At 33.1% G+C, this 23,643-nt stretch overlaps 1 protein-coding gene across 1 annotated transcript in view; it reads right to left on the reverse strand.

Annotated features, from left to right (window-relative positions):
• Positions 1-23,643, reverse strand: part of LOC129218594 (tolloid-like protein 1) — a 195,527-nt gene that overhangs the window by 58,821 nt on the left and 113,063 nt on the right. The gene's annotated exons all lie outside the window — the stretch shown is intronic.

Raw genomic sequence — 23,643 nt, forward strand, 5'->3', positions numbered from 1 at the left:
AAGTGATTTGTGGCTCCAGAATCCAGGACAAAACCTGTTTTCAAGTCTTTTACAAATCCTACATTACAATCAGAATCTGAACATTTGTTAACATTTGATATTACACTCAGATTTACGTTAGATTCAGTAATGCAACCTTTAAAATTCGGTTTCAGACTTTTGTTCGATTTGTTTTTAGATTTAAATTTAAAACAATTTCGCTTTAAATGTCCATAAAGACCACATTCATGACATGGGCCTATTTTTAAAACATTACCTCGTTTTAAATTATTTTTCTCAAAAGTTAACTTTTGTGCGCTATTTTTACGGTTCTCATATTTTGTTACAAAAACAGAATTTTCATTTTTACCCTTGTCATAATCGATTAAATTTAACCTACTATTTTCTAGCAGCAAAGCTTCGGAGATTTTTTCAACAGTAAAATCTTTATCATCTACAGTATACAATTTCTGAACAATTCCATTAAATTCATCAGGCAAGTCTCTTATTAATTGAAAGCATATGTATAAATCATCTATTTTATGATTACTTTCATTACAACGAGTAGCAGATTGTTTAACCCTCCTAATAAACATTCCAATATTTTCATTTTCGGAATTAAACTTAATACGAAAAAATTCGTCTAAATTTCTCACCAATCTTGCTCGGGACTGCATGTCGAAATTGTCCTTCAGAACTTTCCACGCTTCGTGTGAGCTTTCTGCGTCATCAATAAGTTCTTGGTATCTTTCTTCCAAACAACTGTAGATCAGAGAATACGCTTTCTCGTCTAGTCGCTGAAACTTGGCCATTTCCTTCGGATCCTTTCCATCAGGTTTCACTGAATCTCCTGTAACAATTTGCCAGCTTCCAACTCCCATAAGCGCCGCCCTCATTTTAGCTGCCCAAAACGTCTGTATTCACATCCGTTGAATTTCTCAACCTTTATCCGGATGTCTTCCGTGTCTCCAGCGAAGTCAGCCATTTTCCTTTTTTGACAAAACGGCAATAAAAAGTTCCAAGTAGATGTTTTTACTCTCGTCAATCTACTACTTTTGTCTCTGCTTGAAGATAACTATTATTGCGTTGCAATGGCCCCATAACCATTGGTAGATAACAGAGTAGCAAAGCAAGAGACATTAAGTTAAAAAACCATTTATTGGTTTATGTTACATTCAAAAATAAGAATATGCTCACTGAGCTGATAAATAAATCAAACTTATACATTTTGACCATGCGTCAAATTTGACCAACAAACCATTAAATCAATTGAGCACCTTTCCAACTCTAGAGTTCATGCTTATATACGTAGAAATACGACTACGCCACCTAGGTAATTTACATATTGTTGCACTTTCAGTTCGAATACTGTCAAGATAGATAGACAGATCTCAAAGAAATTTAGTTTCTTTTTGAATCAAAATTTATCATGTTCATTCACTGTACCAATTTATGTTCATTTACTGGTTCGAGGTGTTCATTCACTGGGTCGTCGTGCCATTTTTTCTTTAAACACATAAAAAAGTCGGAAGCGTTCCCGCGATTTTTTAGAGATATTTACATAGATCAATTAAAATGTTTTAACTATTGCGAACTGTATAGTATAGAATTTAAAATTACTAGGAGTTTTTAAAAATGAAATTGTGCTTAACTGTTCATTCACTGGTCGGTCTACCCTGTACCAAATTTTATTGAAACAAAAATTGCTTAAAAAAAATGAGTGAAAAATTTAAGCAGGGCATGAAACTTTTTTTTTCTTTATTTTTTATCCTTCTTGTATTTAAAAAAAGGAGCTGTCTCGTGAAAAGCATTCGTGATTGAAATGTATAGCCCTTTTGTAAAAATATCATGCAAAAATTCACCTCTATGTAAAAATTCACGTATTCGATAGGTAGAAAATTATTGGACTCAATAACTCATGAACTACAATTGCGATAGTGACTTAAAAGTGCATAATCCGTCATAGTTCAGTCTGCATAATGAAAGCAGCATCAAAAAGTCAAAAAAGCGAAAAGCATTCCCGCTGCATTAATTTCAACACCTAAGATATTATAGGCAAAACGCATACTTTAAATATGCTATAATGACAGGCCCCTGGAACAGAGGCTCGGCCTCAGTAATCTAGAATTACGTTGAAAAAATGTTTGTGACTTTAATTGTGGACATGAGTGCATACACTCATACACAGCTCGATCCGCATTCTTGACCCTCTACCCTGTAGGAAAAAACCTTACATTTCACTCATCTTTCTTTAAAACGTAGTAAGGAGCAATTTCTTTAGAAAGATGCCATTTTAATGTAAAATGTTCTCCTTGTGTTATATTTCACAAGACTTTATGAGCCTAGGTAAATCATTACCCCTCTCTCAAAAGAAAAAAAAATGTCATTTTTCAGTGGAATGTCTTTTAAGGTCTTTGAAAAATATTCGCGGAACTATAGACTTACGTATCAGTAAAACCAAGAGATTATTCTACTCTATCGCAGCCGGCAAAAAAAAAAGAAGAAAAAAAATTGCGTTTTTGTTAGAGACACGGGGTTAAAAGAAAATGTTGCGGTAAAGACTAGGCAATATTTTTATTGAATGTAAAGAATATGCAGCTGATGTATTTTTATTTCAGTGAAGTTTTACACATTGGAATGCGTTTTGAAAACTGCAGTAAAACAACTGAGTTGCAGAAGTTTTCTTTTTTTGACGTTTCTAAAATGTGAATTAAAAAAAAAGCATTATTCTTAAGATGAGAGACATTATTACAATAAAAACGGGGAAAAACGACTGCAAATAAGCATCGAAATTGTAACTGCTGAGATTTTATCTGTAAACAATTTGGAGAATGTTAAAACTATCTGTTATGTATCCAGATGTGGATTTACCAATTATCTAAACAAGCTACAGCTTAGAGCCCTCGCTTTGTTGGGAGCCCCCAACTCCCAAAAAATTGAATGACTCGATCCTCAAAGTGAATAATACTTGAAAATATAAATTCCATTTTCAAGTACTTAAAAACCTAGAAAATTAGGAAAACGTAGTTGAAAACTTGAATATTCAAATTTCTAACTATTTCGAAGGGGGGGGGGGCAAATGTGCCAAATTCTGCTTCTTGCTACAATCTACCTGCTGCATCAAAAGGTGAAAAATTATGGTTCTCAACATTTGTTTCAGATAAAGTTTGTGACTCTTATGTTTCATATCTTGCTAATTATTATTTAATCACAAATTCAGTACTTTGGAGATTCTTTTGTTGTTGCTTGTTTTTATCTTACTCCTACTGTTAATTTGTTTAGCACAAGAAAATATAATCTACTAACTCTATTCTTTTCCGTTTGCTGCACTACTTTGTGTTCTTAAGTAAGTAAAATAAGTCGCTTCATTTCGTATTTGTTGTTACGCATTTGAGCCAAAAGGGTGTAGGTCATAGTTTTGTTCCGAAAGGGTTAAGTCACTTCCTTTTTTTTGTTTCTAAATAACTAGACTGTCAGAATTTTTACCCATATAATTCAATGTTATTATCATCCTCTGGTTTCTGGAAATAATTACCTTTTCTTTAAATTCAATAATAAATCTTGCATAAAGAAGTCGTGGTTATTTAAGAATAAAAAAAAAAGACTTAACGCTATATGGCTTATCTTAACGCTACAAGATCTTCAAATGCAGTAAAAGAAAAAAAAAATTGCCAGCAAGGCTCAAAATTACTTTTAACGATTGTAATACAAATATATAATACATTCTCAGAAATGTCAGCATTTTAAGTCGCTGTCAATTATTTATCTAAAGCCATTTTAACTATATCAAGATAAATTTTAGGTGCAACATGAAACGATCAAAGCAGGTAGGCATGTAAACATTATACGAAAAACTAGTTTTGCTCTCCAGAATTTCCAGCATTTAAACTTCAGATAATTTACGCACTTAGAAACTTTCTTATTTTATGCGTAAAATTACTTACAGATTATAGGGCACTTAGGAAGGATTCATCCCCAGGTTTATTTAATTTTTAAACCTTCTCGGAAAAATGAATGCTAAAAGGCGATAACAAGCTTAGTGCACTTTTATCTCCAGCAAGAGTTTAATTTCAGTTAATAAAGTTCCGCGTTTCATTAAAACCACTTTTGAAGTGGATATTGTAGTAGAACGGAATAAAATGAATGTGGTGATTTTTTGTAGTCGTTTTACAGAGAGAATGATTTTAGGTGATTTAATCTTTCACACCTGGTTTTAATAAATTTTTCTTTGTTTAAAGTTGAACCAAGGAATGACAGTTGCTAGGCAACCTTTTTAGAAACTCTTCCTTTATAGTAATTCTTATTTTAGACTAGCTGCGTTGCCGGGCTTTGCACAGTCTACCTCGAAAATAAAAGTTTTGTCAAGTGACGAGTGTTCAACAACTATGCTTCAGTTAGAGAAAGAAAAATAAAAACACTGTAACATTTTCGTTTAAAAAAATGATTCTTAAATTTCATTAACGGCAAATCTAAAAGTCCCGAACAAATTAAACGCAACCCTCCATTAATGCAACTAAAATCCTTCATTATCATCTGCTGGCAATACAGAAAAAAAAATTGTATGGGGCAATAATTATCAGAAGGCGAAAATTTTACCGCAAAGCAGAAGCAAGAATTTTATTTGTTCACAGTCGAGAAAAAAATGGCAACAGATCTGTCTTTTCAATGGTTTTATTCGCGCTAATTTAAATGAGTTCGTTGTCAAACGATAAATTTCTGATTTGATTTTGATGTTCCATATGGCTTAAAAATGCTTATAACTTTTTTCCTGCTGATTTTACAGCCTTGTTTTTTTTTTTTTTTTTTTTTTTTTTTTTTTTTTAAATCGAAGGAAAAAAAATAAACTTCATGCGTATTTTTCGCGGCCTTTCGAATGGGACCTAAATCAAGAAAATCGGATAATTATTTCGAGTTAAGAAAGTCATTTAATGCTATTTTCTGGTCCTAAAATTAAAATTCGAACGGTTTGGTTCTTTTTTGGGCGTTTGAATCCCCCCCCCCTTCCACCTTACGTTTCTTCTCGAGTGCCCAAGTACCTCCCTGCCAACTTTGGTCGAGATCCGACGTACACTGTGGATTTGTATCGGGAACACACATACACACACACACACACACATTAAAATGATATTACGATATTAAATGTTGTTAATATAGCGAGCGAGATGGCATAACTGTAGTTTTAACATTTGCGTGAAAGTTGGTTCAACACTAATTTCTCGCCTTTAAAATGGAATTGTACTTTTGTGATTCATTTGTGTTGCGTTCAGTGAATTAGAGACGCATGTTAAACACGAGTACAGTTATTTATGGTAGCTTTGAACTATGGGTTTACTTTGCATCACTTCATATTTTCTAGTATACTTTAAAATCTCATTGCAGCGAACACCAATATAACGAAATATCTATTTCAAGGAAATAAGTAGTCTCATTTTAATTTCCATTACTCTACTTGAATTACGTCAGGACGAAACTCTCGCTAGAACGAGCAAAACTTGCAGTCCTTTGAAACTCGTTGTAAGCAGGATTTTACTGCATTTGACTTCAAAAGAAACTGCAGAAGGTTCAATAATGCACTATGCTGACAAGGTAACAGCATCAGTTTTATGCTTTTATTTTTACAAAATAAGTTGCCAATAAAGTACACAAGCAATACCAAACAACTCGTTGCGGCATCCAGAAACTGTAGGCTGGGGGAGTTTACTACTTCACATCTGTTACGAAGATTCCGGACTGATGATCCCTAACAAGGGTAACACGGTAGGATTACGTAACGAGCTGTTAGATATTTACTTGTAGTTCATCCTATTTTACAGCTATGAGGTAACTTTTAGCTCGTATCAATATACGCAGTTATTAAAGAATACAACAATTCTAAAGTCACTGTTTGGAAGCTGCTCTTGAATACTAATTTGAAGTTGTTGATATCCATCGTCCTACATTGCAATACTCGATGCAGTATGGGAAAGTTTACATATTCTGTGACGGAATGAAATTAAAAGGGAAATGCTCAAACGTTTAAAAATTATTTTTTCTTGTATCCAAGTTGCACGACTTACATTAAGATATGTCTAATTAAGTTTGTCGAGTAACTTTGATTTTTTTTCTTTTGTTTGTAAAAGGACATTGTTGTTTTGGCTATGGAGTGCGTTGTCAGGGGCGCTCCGAGCCTCAATTTTAAGGTGAAGGAAATTTTCAATTTCGCCGAATGAAACATCTAATATCAGTGAATGCTGCAATATGCGTATACACAGGTGAATACCTGCATCAACAGAGAGGAGACATTAAAGCATTATTTTTTTTTTTTTGAAAAAAATTGCGATTTTTGTAATTAAAAGCATTAAAAATGCAATTTTTCTTTTCAAAATGCTGTATCCAAATTTGTCAAATTGTCCGAAAAAATATGTCGAATAAGGAAGCTTTTGGAAGGTCACTGTGATCTCTCGTAACCTCCCGTTGGGTTCAGTAAGTCAGTTACTTGTAAATACGGGTACTACATTCATTTCGGGCAAATTTCGTTGCAATACTCTCAGGTATTTGAACTGAAGAAATCTGATTTCCAGATACAATTTCAATTATTAAAATGTCCTCCGGCAATCATTTTCAGTTTTTCCTGATTTTTTTTTCCTTCTCTTCATTTATGAAAAACTTCGGGTGCATAACTACAATTTTTCTTTTAAAATATGATTAAAAGTAGTCTCAACTGCGCAACCTAATAGGACATGGTAAAGCATTTAGATTGTATTCATTCATAAATCATGAACTCTGTCATTAAATAAAAAATGCTCGTTACATTTCTAGTTGAGTATTAAAAAAAAGTTTGTTAATCTGCAAGTGTGATGTGTCATTTGATATTTATTTTGATTTGTTTACTTCAATATGTAATTCTATACTCGGGTTTAGGAGTAATGTGTAAAATATTTAAAGCATGTTTAAGAATTAATAAACCACACAGATAACTCGATTTTTTGCAATAGGTTCTTCATTTGCTCTTTTTATTCAAATTCAAACCGTCATATGTGATTCGAAAAATTTCAACGAATTCGGAAATTAAAATTCAAGTTTGTATGCAATTCTGTACTTCATTGCACTTAAACCACAGCCACAGAAAAAAAAGAAGCACGATTAGAAAAAGAGTACGATTGCGTAAAAAATTGATGATGCTTTTGTTAAACAAAATCCATCAAGGTTCTATATCTGTATTTTAAAATAAAATATGTACTTTTCTATTTCTTTATGGGTTGAATAAAAGCATTAATGCAATTATAAAAGTATGTCAACTATTTCAACATGTGTGAACGATATGTATGTATGTATTCATGAAAAAACAAAGTAAATTGGAAAATGCAAAAATCAAGAACATGGAAACAACACCAAAATGAAAAAAGGTGAAACAGGAACCGATACTTTCTCAAGGGGTGGACCGGTCCCTAAGTTCAGAAGGCCCTTTCTGTTTAGCAAGAGGGAAGGTCCCAATAACTTGCTTAGGGGAGGGTAGCAAGGTAGCAAATTATTGGGACCTCCCCTCTTGCTAAACAGAAAGGGCCTTGTGAACTTAGGGACCGGTTCTCCCCTTAAGAAAGTATCGGTCCCTGGTTCCCTTTTTTCATTTTGGTGTTGTTTCCGTGTTCTTGCTTTTTGAATTTTCCAATTTATTTTGATTGTTTTTTCATGAATATGTTGATACTGATTTTGTTTCTAGCAGCTTTGCGCTGGCATTACAGTACACTTTAGTATTTATTTTTTCATTTTTCTTGCAATGTCTTTCAATTTATATTTGAAATGTATCTCATGTTTATATATATATATATATATATATATATATATATATATATATATATATATATATATATATATATATATATATAACTTTGAAGATATAATCAAATCTTGAGCAGATTATTGAAAATTAAGGAAACAATTCAAGGAAAAAGAATATATGTTAACTTAGCTCTATTTTTACCTAAATTGTTACCTTTGCTCAAGTATTGATTTGAGAATTGTATTTACTTAAGAGAGGGGAAAAAACCTTATTTCCTTAACTTTTTACCAAATTGCTGTACAAGAAAAAACACATTTACTGCGTTCGAAAAAGATAATTTATTTTTCTTGTTCTCCAATCTCGGTATTAGTTTTTCTTTCTCCTTTTGGTGTAAGAAGAATTGCTTGCACGTGACTGAATACAATAGAATTTGTATTTATTCATGTGCAAGCTGTACTCTAGATTGTATCCCACTTGAATGAATTGAAAGAAGATTATCCTTTCCTGAATAGATGGCTGTAAGATACCAGAAGTGGATGATTTTCGTTGATTAATTTTATGTATTGTTAGCGTGTTATAATTCGACGTAAATGCTTAATTATTTGTTACGAAATAACAGTGCTTTAAATGCTTTATTTTATGAACTTTTAAATTGTAGCTAACAAATATGCTTTTAAGATATATTTTTGAAAAGCAAGTGATACATTTGCTCCAGACTTGACTTCTTTTGGTCAAATTATTCAAAGGAAATGATGTAAAAACTAAAAAAAAATATATAAACTGATATTTGCAGTTTAAAAAGAGGAGCATCCGCTTTTGACTGAGTACAGACTAACTATTCTAACTACTAGAGAATATGTCTGGATATTAATTTAAGCATTTGTGTTTGAATTGCTGCGTAATTTTATTGGAGTCAGAGTCTAACTGATTTTGGGGTAAAGGAGTTTGACTCGAGAATCGAAGGCTGACGGAGTCGGTCCTTTTCCCTCCGAGTCCACAATCTGCCATGGCTACGGAGTCAGTCGGGTGGGACTGATTTTGGGGTAAAGCAGTCAGAGTCGAAGGCTCTAAAATTTGTTGGGTCGGAGTCGGGGCTGAAGTCGTTCATTTTTCTTCTGCATTCACAGCATTTTTTCTTATGAGGTTCAAGAGCAATGAGTCTTTCTAGGGTCGACTAGGGGCATATTACACAACGAGAAGAACACTTTCGCAACTGAGAAAAAATTAAGACAGGGGAAAGAAGCCAATTTAGTTCAGACATTCATGATACAGGTATATTTTAGGTTGCCTTTGAAACTTGAAATATTAATTGAAATTTTCGACTTTCAAACATGATTTTTTTTTGAAAGAAAAATAATACACTGTTACTGTCTGAAAATAAAAGCTATTGAGTTTTTATTTTTTCCAACCCTAAGTCCAAATCAAAACTAAATTGGTTTTTCTTAAGCTGAACCAAAACTTAAACTGGAGTTTCAGTTTATTCATATGGCCGTGCTAAGCACAGTAGTAAAAGTAGTCATACCAGCACTTTTGAACAAAACTGAGTTATTAGAACCAAGTTGTTTTCTGTTTCGTATTTTACATAATAAATAAAATGTTTTAAGGTCATTTGATCAAGAATTTAAAAAAAGGAAAAAAAAAAAAAAAAGAAATCTGAATCAAATATATGGAAGAGCAAAACTTTAAAACACAATATCTCAGCTTGAGCCCAACTTCAAATTCCACTTTTTTGCTTAGCACGGTAGTATACAGGGTGCGGCGCAAAAAAAAAAAAAAAAAAAAAAAAAAAAAAAAAAAAAGAATATATCGAACGAAAATTGCATCATCGAATGAAAGTAAAGTAATTTCATTTTAATAAGTGCCTAGTTTATTTTTGTCTCTCACTTGATTAGAAAATAGTTTATATTTCCTAGTTTATGTACTGTTTTTCGGTTTTCTTACAATTTTAAATAAAATGCCTGCTATTTTAAGTTGTTTAACCAAGTATAACCACATTTCGTTTGCTTGTCGTACCCCGGCAAACAGTTTTTGAAACGGTATGTCGTTTCGAGTGGCTTGGAAATGATAGTCGATGTCCGGAAAGTTGACAAAATGAACAATGAACATTCGAGTTAATCGTCAGGTCATCCGAAAGTGAGTTCAATGAAATCCTTGGGTTTCCACGAGAGCAGTCGTTCGTAAGATGGGAATTTGTAACCGATAAGTGCAACTAAGGAAAAAAACATCTCAAACAGAAGTTTTACGAGTTCCTAAAAGGTCAGGCATTTTTATGACTCCAAAGATGCCAAAAACGTTTGAGACGGGAAGAGAAAGTATTCAACCAGCTCATATCCCCCAGAACAATAAGAATTGGTCTGTAGCCAAGCACCTTAAAAAATGTTAAATATCGCCAAAATCCGAAGTCAGGCTTGTCTGTGATGGAATCAGCACAAGCAAAAAAAAAAATCTCTAGTTTTTTGTGGATGAGGGTCATAAAATGAATCAAGAAGTGAACCAGATGGACATTTTAGAAGTTATTGTACTTCTGTGGGCCTAAGAGCACTTCAACAATGTAAACTGGACATTTTCCTTGATCCACACCGATTCATATAAGCAAAAAGGCGAGTGGTGCAAGGCGCATTTTTTTTTTTTTTTTTTTTTTTGACATGGTATTATCTTTTGAGTGGACGCTCAACTCGCTAGACTTCAATCACATTTATTACACTGTATGGCCTATTTAGGAGTCAAAGGTCTACCCTAAACTACACGTAAGTTTGAACTCTCTAAACCAATTGCTTTATAGGGAACTAGCTTATTACCTGGCGTTTCCCGGGTGCTTCTCAATGCAACATATCATTTAGATAATTAAATGGATGAATTCTATCTAAATGAGAGTAAAAAACTGCATTCACACCACTCTAGGCTCAAATTTTCAAAAGACTGTAAATAGCACACAAAGTTGAGCATTTGCAGGAAAAATAGCATCAAGTAAAAATGAAAAAGCATGAGACATGTTATCGGGGTTCTGTCAACGATATTCTTTAGTTCTGCCGTGTCCACTGGCACGTTGTCTGTGGTTGAATCAGACGAGCGGTACATCCAATGTCTTAATGTAGAGACAAATGATTGTCTTGCATATCTTGTGGGACAACCTTTTGCGTGATGCTTCGAATACGAAAACCGTTGTGCTGCCTTTGACGGTTTTGTATACCTCAAGACATTAAAGCATGCTATAGTACTCTTCACATACATTTTATTCTAGGAAAAAAAATCTTGGGGTGTTTTCCTAGAAAGAGTCGTGAATAAATTCAATGGCTTTTATCAGTTACAAATATATGCAAAATATGCCACCGTTACAATATTTTCAGATATGAAAATCATCCTCAATGGCCCAAAAGCTAAACAGATAGTCTACTGTTCAGAAAATAAGGAATTCGGTCTTTGTTATTAATAGCCGTTAACATTTCGTTTTACGGATAATTGGCGGGGTTTTTACTTTCAAGGTTTCACGTGTTAGTTAGTTAGACTCATTTTATAATTTTTTGTAAGTGCTCAGGAATGTAAGCACATTCCGTAGAAAACGTTCGCTTAGTATAAATAACTTCACAAAATGTGTCTGTTTGCCCTTTCCGTGGCGATTTAGTAGCATGCCGTGGAGAATATTAGATAAGTGTAAATTGCATAAAAAGACGTACGTCAACTACATTTTATTTCCTATATTATGTCAAATTTCTATTTTCGTAGGTAAAAATGACAGTTAGATATTAATATTGGTATCTTGCAACGGATTCAAAATTTGTCTAGATAAAAATTTTATTTCAAATTTTTAAAACCTCACACTTGCCGTAAATATTGTACATGATAACTCAAACTGATGCAGGTAGTAAGATCACTTATTTAAGTTTGCTGTTCTAAAGTATTCCTTTGAGAATATCGAAATTTTAATTTGCAGAGACACAGTCGTCATTAGGGGTAGGAATGGTTCCACTGAATAATGGTTGCCATAGAAACAGTTATTATTTTAAGATACATAAAGCATTAAAAATGGAGTACGTGGACGCGAGCTTATGGAACAAACTATATAAAACCCGTCAATTGAACTGCCTTATAGAAAAAGAAATAGGCGTGCACATTTTGGTCACTATCCGCATCGTTTTTTTTTTTTTTTTTTAAATTATTTGCAGGCCAATAAATTAAAAGAAAGAAAAAAACCGTCTTGTTTCTACTTACAACTGTATAATGGACAATTCTTTTGTTTATGTTTTACAAAAGCTTGTTGCACATTCTGTTCCCCATATCCGCAGCTTCAAAACGAAGGAAATGTATTTCCACTTTTAGAAACATAATCCAAGAACTAAAAAGTTAAATTATTTAAAATTTTCTAATTCTTAAATTTAACTCAAATCTTGCTCCTAAATACAATTTTTAATCCCCCTTCCAGCAGCAAAATAAAATACATTTTTGAATGAACCCAACCTTAAGCATGCAACATAAAATTATCTATATGGGAAATAGGTAAATTTCACATGCATTTAAAGTACTTAATCGCCTGCCCTTCTGACTTATCGTGATACAGAACTAAAGTCTCACTGGAGATTTTAATTTCTTGAAGTTTAAAGAATGATGTATTGCGATTAGCGGATATACGTGAGATACAAATTGTTTCACCTTATCCCTCCACTGTGAACAGAGTTGCTTCTATAACACTGATACGTATCCATTTTTATCTTACAGCAATTTTTCAATGACGGTTGAATTACTTAGTGGTAGTTACAAACAGTAATATTTTTCGATTGTTTACTATAAAAGTTATCGAACTGAGAGTGTTGTAACTGGAAATGCAGCTTTGTTCAACTAATTTCACGATGAAGACTAAAGCGAAAAAGCTTTATGATGTGGCGTAATATTTCATCATGCCCATTTCAGTAGCAATCTCTTCGTGTCAAAAGTTGTCTCATGCCCGCTAACTGGTTTAAAATTATTGCTAGTCAGCGAAGATGCTCCTTCGGGTGTACTATTGCTTCGAGCGTTAAAGTAATATAAAATTTTAAACGATTAAGAAATTTGTTCACGTAAAAAATGGAGACATTTTATGCATTTTAAAAGTTTAAATATAAATTAATATTTCTTTAAATTTTTCAAATTTTTACCCTTCTAAAACTATGACTTCCGCCGTATTAAATTTTCGTGTGGTTTCGAGTCTAAAGATGCACAGCATTTTACTCTACCACACATTAGCAATCCTAGTATGATAGTTTATGTACATGTAATGAACCCCATGACTATCCCCCTCCCCCTTGAAAGATAAATTCAATCTACGCTACTATGCACAAAAATGATTATTTTGCAATTCATTAGCCATATTAGTATTTTTACCCCTGGTCTCTGATAACCTGGAGCGGTTTCTGTGAAATTTAGGTGAACTGAATTAGGTAAATCATGGAATAGTATAAATAGCATATACATATTGATTTGTTTAAGGATAATACAATACTAAATTATATTTCCGATGCAATGATGTCGTTTTAATATAAATTTAGTATTCTAATTGTAAAACTGTTGAAGACTGTACTTCGATAATACCTATCTCATTTTGGTATTTCCTGTGCTCTCTCTCTGTTTTGTATAGAAAATACAGATCAAAATTTCGTTTACAGTTACGGTATTATTACTTGAAAACTTATTAGCGAAATTCGCAAGCAAATTGAAGAACCACCACCGATGGTGATTTCAATGCATCCCTGTGTCTTTGCAGGGTGCAATTTAAGAACTACTGAAAGACAGCATTTCTTTTTCGTTCGACTTTCTTGACAAACATGCTATACGTTTGTTGCTAATCGACATTAACAGCCATTGTTGAGGATACTTTTTGTGTTGATTGCGTTTAAAATATCTCCTGGTGGTTATATGTTGTTAACCATTTTCATTTGCTTTGAACCAAGGTTCACAAATACCGAAGTTGAACCGAATAACTTAAAGATTCGACGTAAATCAAGTAATAGTATAAAGAAAATTTAAAAATTGAAAATTGGTTTGATAAGGATCATAGAACATTAAATAAAATTTCTGTTGCAAGGATGAAATAGATGTGGTTTTAACAAAAGTAGTCTAATGTTGAAACAGTCGAAGATTGTACGTCAATATTGAATGCAATACTATTACCTTACTCATGTTTGTATTTTCCTGCTATTAACGGGATAAACACTGATCAAAAATTACACGAAGCCTTACTGTTGTGGATTTTATAATCAAACAATATTTAAAAATTATAAATAAACGGTAGCATTTAAATTAATTAGCACCATGAGTAGCATCAATGGACCCCTGGAGCCTCGTAGGTCGCAGTTTAAGAAACGATGTTATAGCATCATTTATTATATCTACTGCTTTCTCGCCAAACATGCTTCAACACTTATCGCTAAACGGCATTGACGGCCATCGTTTAGGAAACGTTTTGTGTTGATTGCATTTAAAATAGCTCCTAGTGGTTATATGTGGATAACCGTTTTCATTTGCTTTGAACCAAGGTTCACAAATTTAACGATTAAAGTCAATCTTTGAAGAAACTTCATCTAGGGCAGTTTTTTACGGGCTTTTCGTTTAGACTAAATTCATAACTATACAAAAATTAGTTCGTGCAGAAAAGAGCAATTTTATGACTCAAAATATGAAATTAGACCTCTTTGGGTGTTTTTAAAATTCCAAAAACCCGCCTATATGAATTCCTCAGCAACAATTTACCTTTGTGCCAAATTTGGAAGAAATCCGACGAAAACTGTGGATTTGTATAAGAAACATACACACATACCCACACACCCACAAACATACATCCATTTATATATATATAGATAGGATTGATTAAAGGACTTGTGGCCCTTGAATGAAAAATTCAATAAGCAATTGCATTGCTGCATTACTGCAAAAGGCTGCTAGTTTGAAACCAATTAAATTTATTGATTGCTAAAGGTCTACTCATATTATTATTTTTGTGTTTTGTTAATTTATTCATTTTTAATAAAGTTTCATGGAAAATTGCTTGCCCGGTTTTTTTGCTGCACCCTGTACATTTGATTTGCACAGTCAGCAGAAACATAGTTTTGTGGTTGATGTTATGCTTGTTTGTTTCATGAAGAAGGAAAATAAATTCTTCACTAAGGTTATTGGTTTAAGCTTTTTTGCAAAAAGTATTATTTTTTTTATCTATATAAAAATTATATTATCATACAAACACTTGCATTAAGGTTAGACAGTATTTTAACATAAAATGGGGGTGGGGGAGGAAATGGCATCAAAATTTAAGTGGGAAAAATTTCTAATCACTTTTTGCTGAAAATTTCAACTGAAACCCTGAAAAGTTGAAAAAATTCATTTTTTTTTCAATTTTTCCGAAGTGGAAATTTACTTCTTCCGTTTTTTTCGTTAATTTTCCGGTTTTTTTCGACTGTTTTCATCTCTAGTCATGATACAAAGATATTTTTCTAGCTTGAGGGTACACGTATACGTCTAAAAACCTTTGAGAGTATACGGCGTGTATGGAGTATACCCCGTGGGAACACTCCGGGTCACAACGCGAGCATTCAACTTCATTTCTGTTTAAATCGTTTAGGCTTTTAATTTTTAATATGTTTATTTCTTTAACCGCAGTTTATCAACACTGCACAATAAGGTTAAAATGAAAAAGTAGAATCCACTTGTGTATTTCTTAGCTGTAAAAACATTTATCAGTGCGTTTGTTGCTATTCTGAAATTGCAAATTATAACAGAAAAGAACATAACATTGTTTTCTAAATCAAGAACTCAGATGTGCGTGATCAAACAGAAGTTCTTATCTGCTACTATTCCTAATAGAAGATTCGAAATCCTTTTATCCTTAATCTTATCATTTTATCCGTGAAACATGCTTCTGCATCGATCACGATTAAGGCAATTGCTCCCTAAAGTTTTGATACAGAGAACTTGATTTCTAGTTTCTTGTAAAAGAATAGACCTACTAAGAAGATCGATACAAATAAACGACAATAAATGGAAGAATTCTCCATCGCGGAAAAACATTTTACTTCAAGTTGTTTATCTACATTCTATTCCAGCTCCTTTTTCATGTTTTGGTTTGACTACTTCAGATGTTACAGAATCTGGGTGTAAAATGATTTTAATGTAAAAAGATTACAAAAATTGAAAGAAAGGCTCAAGAATGCTAAATCACTTTGTCGGTGGAAGCAAGTATTAAAGAGGAAAAAGGTTTTCTTTCGATTTACAATCAGAAACGTTTCTATCCTGTAAAGGGTTGGGTAATTTGGTGCCACCATACGACAAAAGAAGCTGGATACTATGTCGAAATATTTCAAATAAACCAATTTTCATTTTCATTGTATTTTCTTTATGTAACTGATCCGACTTTGATAAAAATATCTTTTGTAAACAAGCAAAATATAATTGTAAGAATTGTCTGTTGCTTATGGCAGACCTATAGTGGTCGGAATTTTAAGGGCAGTTGAATATTCTGTAAGGAAAATTTATTTTTAAAGTAATTGAATGAAATGTGCACATAAATTACTTTGTTTATGCTGAAACTCATTGGGGAAGGCGTAACATTTGAAAATTAAAAATATGAGGAGCTTTCACAATTAATTAAAAAATGTCATAGCGAAAAACTGGAGAAAATCATACGGACAATGAATGTGTTGGACTGAAGCACTAATTACTAATTTCCCCCTTCTCTCCAACACTTTTGTCAGTCGTAACGACATGAAATATTTCAGAATGGCTCTTTCTGTAATATAATAGGTGATGAAATTGTTTTTTTATTATAATAGTAGCAATAAATAAATATTAGTGTAGCATTTATTATTAAAAAACTAAACTGGTGTAAGAAATTAAGAGAATTTTCAGATTTGGTCAATTATCTCCAGAACTACTGGATCGATTTTAATGAAATTTGGTATGTACATACATTGAAACAATACAAAACAAATAACCATCCAAAACTTAAAATACACAAACATGGTTATAAATAACACTCGTCAGAGCTGGATGGTATGAAACAGTGTTTGCAAAAGTGAGCAAAAAATGTGTTAGTTTGGGTTATGGTCCCCTCTAACAGACATATAGGCCTTGCAGTGTGACTTCATACTTAAAATAAAGCAGTTTATGGAATCCTGGGGCAATCGTTTCCACTTGTTCAACAACGCTGTTCTCAAGCTATGGATGGTCCCCGTAGGGGTGTCGCGAGTTGCTATTGCCCTCCCGAGAGCGTCCCAGACATGTTCTATTGGATTGGAGTCTAGAGAGCTGATTGGTCAATCCATTCACTGAATATCCTCCCCTTCAGAAAATTTGTTGACCCGAACAGCTCTATTTAGCCTTGTGTTAACATTCATTAAAATTAACTCAGGGCTAACAGCGCCCCTCAAGAGGTGAGCATATTGCTCCAACACCACATCCCTATACTTCGCAATTGTCACAGAGCCTCGGTGAAATGCATGGAGGGGTGAGCCATCCAACATGATGCCTGTCCAGTCAAACCTCCTCCTCCATAATGGTCGATTGGAGGGCAAATAGTGGGTATCGGTTCAGCTTAACCGACTATTATTATCCTACGTTCATATGGATAGAAGCAGGAACCCGCTATCTACCCTCCAATATCTGCGAAATCGAACAAAATTGCATTGGTGGTTTGACGGTCTTGGCAGGCATCAATTTGGATGGCTGCACACCCCTCCATGTCTTTGACAGAGGATCTGGGACAGTTGCGAGGTATACGGATGTGGTCTTGGAGCCCTATGCTCACCTCTTGAGGGGCGCTGTTATCCCTGAATTAATTTTAATATATGTTAACACAAAGCCACATGGTAGGGTCTGGTGGGGGAAAGTGGTCAATGGGGTAAAGTGGTCATACGTCAAATAAATGGCTATAGCTTAGAAATAAATGTTCGAATGAATGTGAAAATTTTATTTTATAGTAGGGCAGTTAGAAACTACATTTTGAATACAAAAGTTTACAACTGGCAAAATTTTATTCGGTGAAAATAAATTATTTTGCATGAACATGAAAAATTTTAAAATCTAAACACCTATTTTAACATCCTTGGGAAATTTTGTTTGTTAGAATTAGGAACAGATTGAATGTACAGGAAGCTTCCTACATGTCTCAAGAACTCTTACTCATTAGCAGTTAGCTGAATCTATTTTAGATAATTTTTTGGAACAATTTAAGTAAGATGGGGTAAAGTGGTCATTAGGCTTAACGAATATTGTTCTTCTAATGTCACTTAATCTTTAGGTATAAGGCATATACAAGTTAAATATTAATTTTACTGAATATGTATTGTTTTTACAGTAAACGGGGTTAAATATACGAGTATATGCGTAAATATGCGCATATATACTCGTGTAGACATGTACATAGACGTATTCACATAATTGCGTCAATAAATACGTATATGGGTATCTGCAAGTATTTTTTATTCATACAGCTATACATTCTACTATACACGTATGTGCTCGCTTATACTCGTATATCTAAGAACACTTATATACTCAGGTAGACACGTATATTCGCGTACGTACTCGAGTAGACACTTACACACAAACATATGATATAAAAGTATACAGGGTGAGTTTACATTCTTGAGCAAATTATTAAAAGGTGACAGGAGAGGATAAGAAGCAAGAATCAATAAGAAACATATGGTCACAAACACAATGCTGACGCGCTACATGCACGCAAAGTGAGAAATTGATGGATGCAAAAAATGTCACAAATTATATATATATATATATATATATATATATATATATATATATATATATATATATATATATATATATATATATATATATAAGTGGTTGGAAAAACTACATTTTTTTTGTAGCGAACTACAACTACTTTTTTCAAAATGTAGCAACTACAAACTACTTTTGAAATGTAGTCGCTACTTCGCTACTTTCTAAAAAAATAAGTAAATAAAAAGCATACACATTAGGTTGTCCCTCAAAAAATTAAAGTCAATATTTCAAGTCGTATACCCTCTTGTATTTTTCCTCTTGTGTCAAAACAATTGTGAAAAAAAGTTTAATATAATTTGCACAACGGCAATCCGTGCCGACTTGCACCTGAAAGTGTAAAACAGTACTTGTATGCTATGCCAAATCGAAAAAAAAGAAAAAAAAAATTTTTTTTAGAAACTCGAAATTTCTGTTGATAAAACGTTTCCCCTGTACCCAACACCCCACATGTACCAAAAGAACATTTATTCAAATTAAAAAACATTTAGATATGCCACACTTGACCTAAAATTTATAATTTTATTTAAAAAAATGATTTTTTTTGTCAGTTATCTTTTAAAAAATTGCATATAAATTTAAATAGAATATCAAGTTCAAAAATTACTGGCGAACACATTTACAAATCAACAATTACAAACGAATAATAAATACATAATATAGTATTTTAAATGAAAATTTTAACTCAACCTGGAAAAAATCCATATCTTTGAGTACTATGTGGGAGACTTAAAAATTGCAGGAAAACAAAAATTTCTATTTAACGCTAATTACCCACTTTTCTATTTTACTGTATTTTTTCTTTTTTTTTTTCAGCTTGATAATTTCGTAAAATCTTACTTTTCTGAAAATGTGTATCAAAAACTTAATTTTTTGATGAAAATTATAAATGTTAGGCCACGTGTGGGATATCTAAATGGCTTTTAATTTAAATACATGTTTTTGAGGTGCATATGTGGGGTATAGGAGCAATGTTTTATCAACGTAAATTTTTAGTTTCTAAAAAAACATTTTATTTTAATTTTGCCTAGCATTACAAGTGCTGGTTCTCACTTTCAGACATAATCGGCACTTGTTGCCGTTGTTCAAATTACGATTTTTTTTTTTTTTTTTTGACGTAAAAGGATAAAATATGCGACTTGAAAAACCAACTTTCGATTTTTTTTGGGGGGGGGGGAACCCTTATACACACACACCGTAAGAGGTTTGAACAAAAAACGATTGATAAATTAACTCATCAGAAGACACTATGAAAAATGCCCGTTATCATACTCTCATATACTGTAATGCTGGTATTTATTGTAAGTCCTCCAGAACAGTTCATTTTTTTCCTTTTCTATAACATTTTTAGTAGCTTCTTTTTATTAGGTGAATACTGTCGAAAATTTAAGCCTCGCTAAAATATTTTTATTTTACAATCTTCGGTCTGTTCATATAAAATTCACAAAATTTTCAACTTGCGAAATCACCGCTATCTTCATTTTTGCGAAAATAAGTGCTTTTTTCCATATAAATATTGTTGAAATATGAAAATTACGATGACAAACTAATGGCGTCAAACAGATAGAACGTATGGCGTCAAAATGAAATGCCTGAGGTCAACTGGTATTTTTATGAGTCTTATTTCTCATTGCATCTGATGATGTACCTTGTGTAAAATTTACGCCAGTTAAATTCGTTTGAACCTTGATTTTTTTTTCAGTTTATTTAAAAGTAGTTTCCAGAAATCGCTACAAACTACTATTTTTTGTAGTTAACTACTCACTACACTACTTTTTTAAAAAAGTAGTGCGCTACACTACAAACTACTAAAAAATGTAGCTACTACAGTAGCGTCGCTACTTGTAGCGCGCTACTTCCAACCACTGATATATATATATATATATATATATATATATATATATATATATATATATATATTACACAACATTTTAGGACTTAAGAAAGTTTTGAAGCGATTTATGAAATTTGCGGCCTTTAGCTGTAATACATGCGTCGCATTCACAGATCTTTCCCTGTTGCAATAACGAGACTTTTGAAAAACTTTCATCAGCCGCTGCGCCTTTGTTGCGATGCGTGTATTAGAGCTACTACAGACCGTAACTTTCAACAACTGCTCTAAATATTTCTTAAAAACTCAAATGTTAGGCAAAATCATCTTTGTGCAAAAAATTTGTGCTCTGCTTTGCATCCATCAGTTTCTGGCTTTGTGTGCATGTAGCATGTCAGTGATTATAACTTCCTTATGATTCTTTGCTTCTTATCCTCCCCTCTCACACCCCTTTGATTTTTGGCCAAGAGCTTAGATTCACTCTGTAAGCCGACATGTATATAAGCATATATACTCGTGTATACATACATGTACTGGTGTATACACGTAAATGTACGTATACATGTCTATACAGGTATATAATCGTGTTTGCACGTACACATGCGTATATACTCGTGCTTCCATATTATATATACGTGAGTAGACACGTACAAAGACGCACTGGATGGATCCACTAATTAACTCGTGTATACTCGTATATGTATGTATATGTACACTTATATATGCGTATATACGTCTACTATACACAGATATACTCAAGTATGCGCGTATTTTCAAGAGATACAAGTGCACACGCGCATATGATGTTCGTTTATACGCGTATATACTCGTATATACACGTGACACGTACATATACGTGACACGTATATACATGTGACACGTATGTACTCATGTAGACACGTATACACTCCTGTAGGTAATCACGTGTATCGTATACATGCTTATATACTCGTATATACACGTATATGCTTGCGTAGGCACGTGCATGCATGTATCTGATGTGTACATGTATCTGCTCATATAGGAACGTGTTTACTCGTGTAACACGACACGTATATATTAGTGTATACACGCATGTACTCGTGAATATACTTGTAACTATAAAAACAACTGAAATATACAAGTATTGAGGTTCTTTATAATGGAATTGCATCTATTTTTAACTATGACCACTTTACCCTATGCTATGACCACTTTCCCCCACCCCATGGGGTAAAGTGGTCATAAAAACATAAGGAAAAGAAAGTTGTATAAAAGTACTAAAATCAATATTTTTCTTACTAAAATTCAATGTACCGTGTTCTTTAATACGAGGCATGTTTTTAAAGTAAGTACCGTTTTGAAATAAAAAAAGAACAGGTACAGATAGAGCAAAGAAATTTATTGCACAAAAATCTACCAACCTTACGCTATTTTTTGACATTGCTCCCGTGATTTTCCAAGCATTTGTCATAGTGTGGTACAGGTTTTTGTATACCTTTTCGTACAAATTTGCCGCCCGTGTAGACGACCATGATAACTCTTACAGGGCTTTGGCTGGGACGTTTTTGAACATCCTCTGGTCTGCCCCCACCTCGCTCGCGGCAACTTTCATTTGTTTCGGCATCTAAAGTCCTTCCTAGGTGGTCTGTGGAACAAGAGCAATAATGAGCTCAGAGAACATGTTACCCCATGGTCGACTATACAGGCGGCAATTTTCTACGAATAGGTATACAAAAACCTGTACCATGCTATGACAAATGCTTGGAAAATCATTTGAGCAATGTCGAAAAATAGCGTAAGGGTGGTAGATTTTTATGCAATAAATTTCTTTGCTCTATCTGTACCTGTTCTTTTTTTATTTCAAAACGGTACTTACTTTAAAAACATGCCTCGTAATGCAATGTAAAATAACAATAAAAAAAGTTGAAGTGTTCAAACAATTTGTTGCATTTATTATCCACCTAAGTTGAAAACGCACGATTTTATGACCACTTTTCCCCACCAGACCCTACTCTTCTGATCGACGAATTTCGGGAAAGGGAGGATATTCACTGTATGGATTGGCCAAGCATATATGTTGACTTCAATCCTATAGAGCATGTCTGGGACGCTCTCGGGAAGGCAATAGCAACTCGCAACACCCCCTACGGGGACTATCCCTAGCCTGAGTACAGCGTTGTTGAACGAGTCGAAACGATTGCCCCAGGATCCCATAACTGCTTCATTTTAAGTATGAAGTCACACTGCAAGGCCTATACGTCTGTTAGAGGGGACCATACCCCCTACTAACCCATTCTTTTTGTTAAATTTTGCAACCGCTGTTTCATACCATCCGACTCTAACGAGTGTTTTTTATGATCATGAGTGCGTATTTCAAATTTTGGATGGTTATTTGTTTTGTATTGCTTTAATGTATGTACATACCAAATTTCATTAAAATTGGTCCAGTAGTTCTGGAGATAATGGACCAAATCTGAAAATTCTCTTAATTTCTTACACCAATGTACTTTAAAGTCAACAGTAAAGTAAAAACATAAATTAATAACTAATTTTCTCTCATTTCTAAACTAATTTTCATTTCGAGTGTTCATATAATTTCAGGGTGCTCCAATGATTATGACTCTTTTCTGGCTGACGAATTGCAACTTTTTGTTTTGATTTTGATGAATCGCCTTCCAATCTTGCTTAAAAATACTTTTTTCATACTTCATTTATTACAATGGCCTGATATTCAACTGAAAGAAGAAAAAGTATTTTGATGTACATATGAAGTTAGAAAATAACTAAAACCCGTCAGAATTAACCTAAAAGTAGACAGATGTGTCAAGAGCAGATGACAGGTCATGAAATATTGAGTTTTATTTAATTTTTCAAGATTTTGCGCTATGTTATAACTCATAACTGTATTCACCATTATTTCCTACTTAAATATAGTAGGACAATTCTACTCTAATGTATCAGTATCAGTTATTGTACAAAACGAAGACTTCAAATATGTTAGATCCTTGTTTCATTGCATGAACTTTGTAAATAACATAAACTCAACTTCTGTAAAAGGTAGTTAAATTTTGAAGATTTTCATATATAACTAAGTAATATTTTTCTTTCAGTAACGGTCGTAGCTTACGTGATATGCCCGTTACCGGACAAAAATGTATTATTTTAATATTGTTTTTGGAAATCTTTAAAATTTCATTGCATTATATAGAAGAACACGTTTTTCTTTAAGTTCATGCTTTGAAACAAGGATATAAAATCTTTGGAGTCCTTGTGGTGTATTTTGTGCTACAATTGATACATCTAATTACCACAGAATTGCCCAGTTACTTGC

The sequence above is a fragment of the Uloborus diversus genome, chromosome 3 (assembly GCF_026930045.1).
Source record: "Uloborus diversus isolate 005 chromosome 3, Udiv.v.3.1, whole genome shotgun sequence".
NCBI classification, from domain to species: domain Eukaryota; kingdom Metazoa; phylum Arthropoda; class Arachnida; order Araneae; family Uloboridae; genus Uloborus; species Uloborus diversus.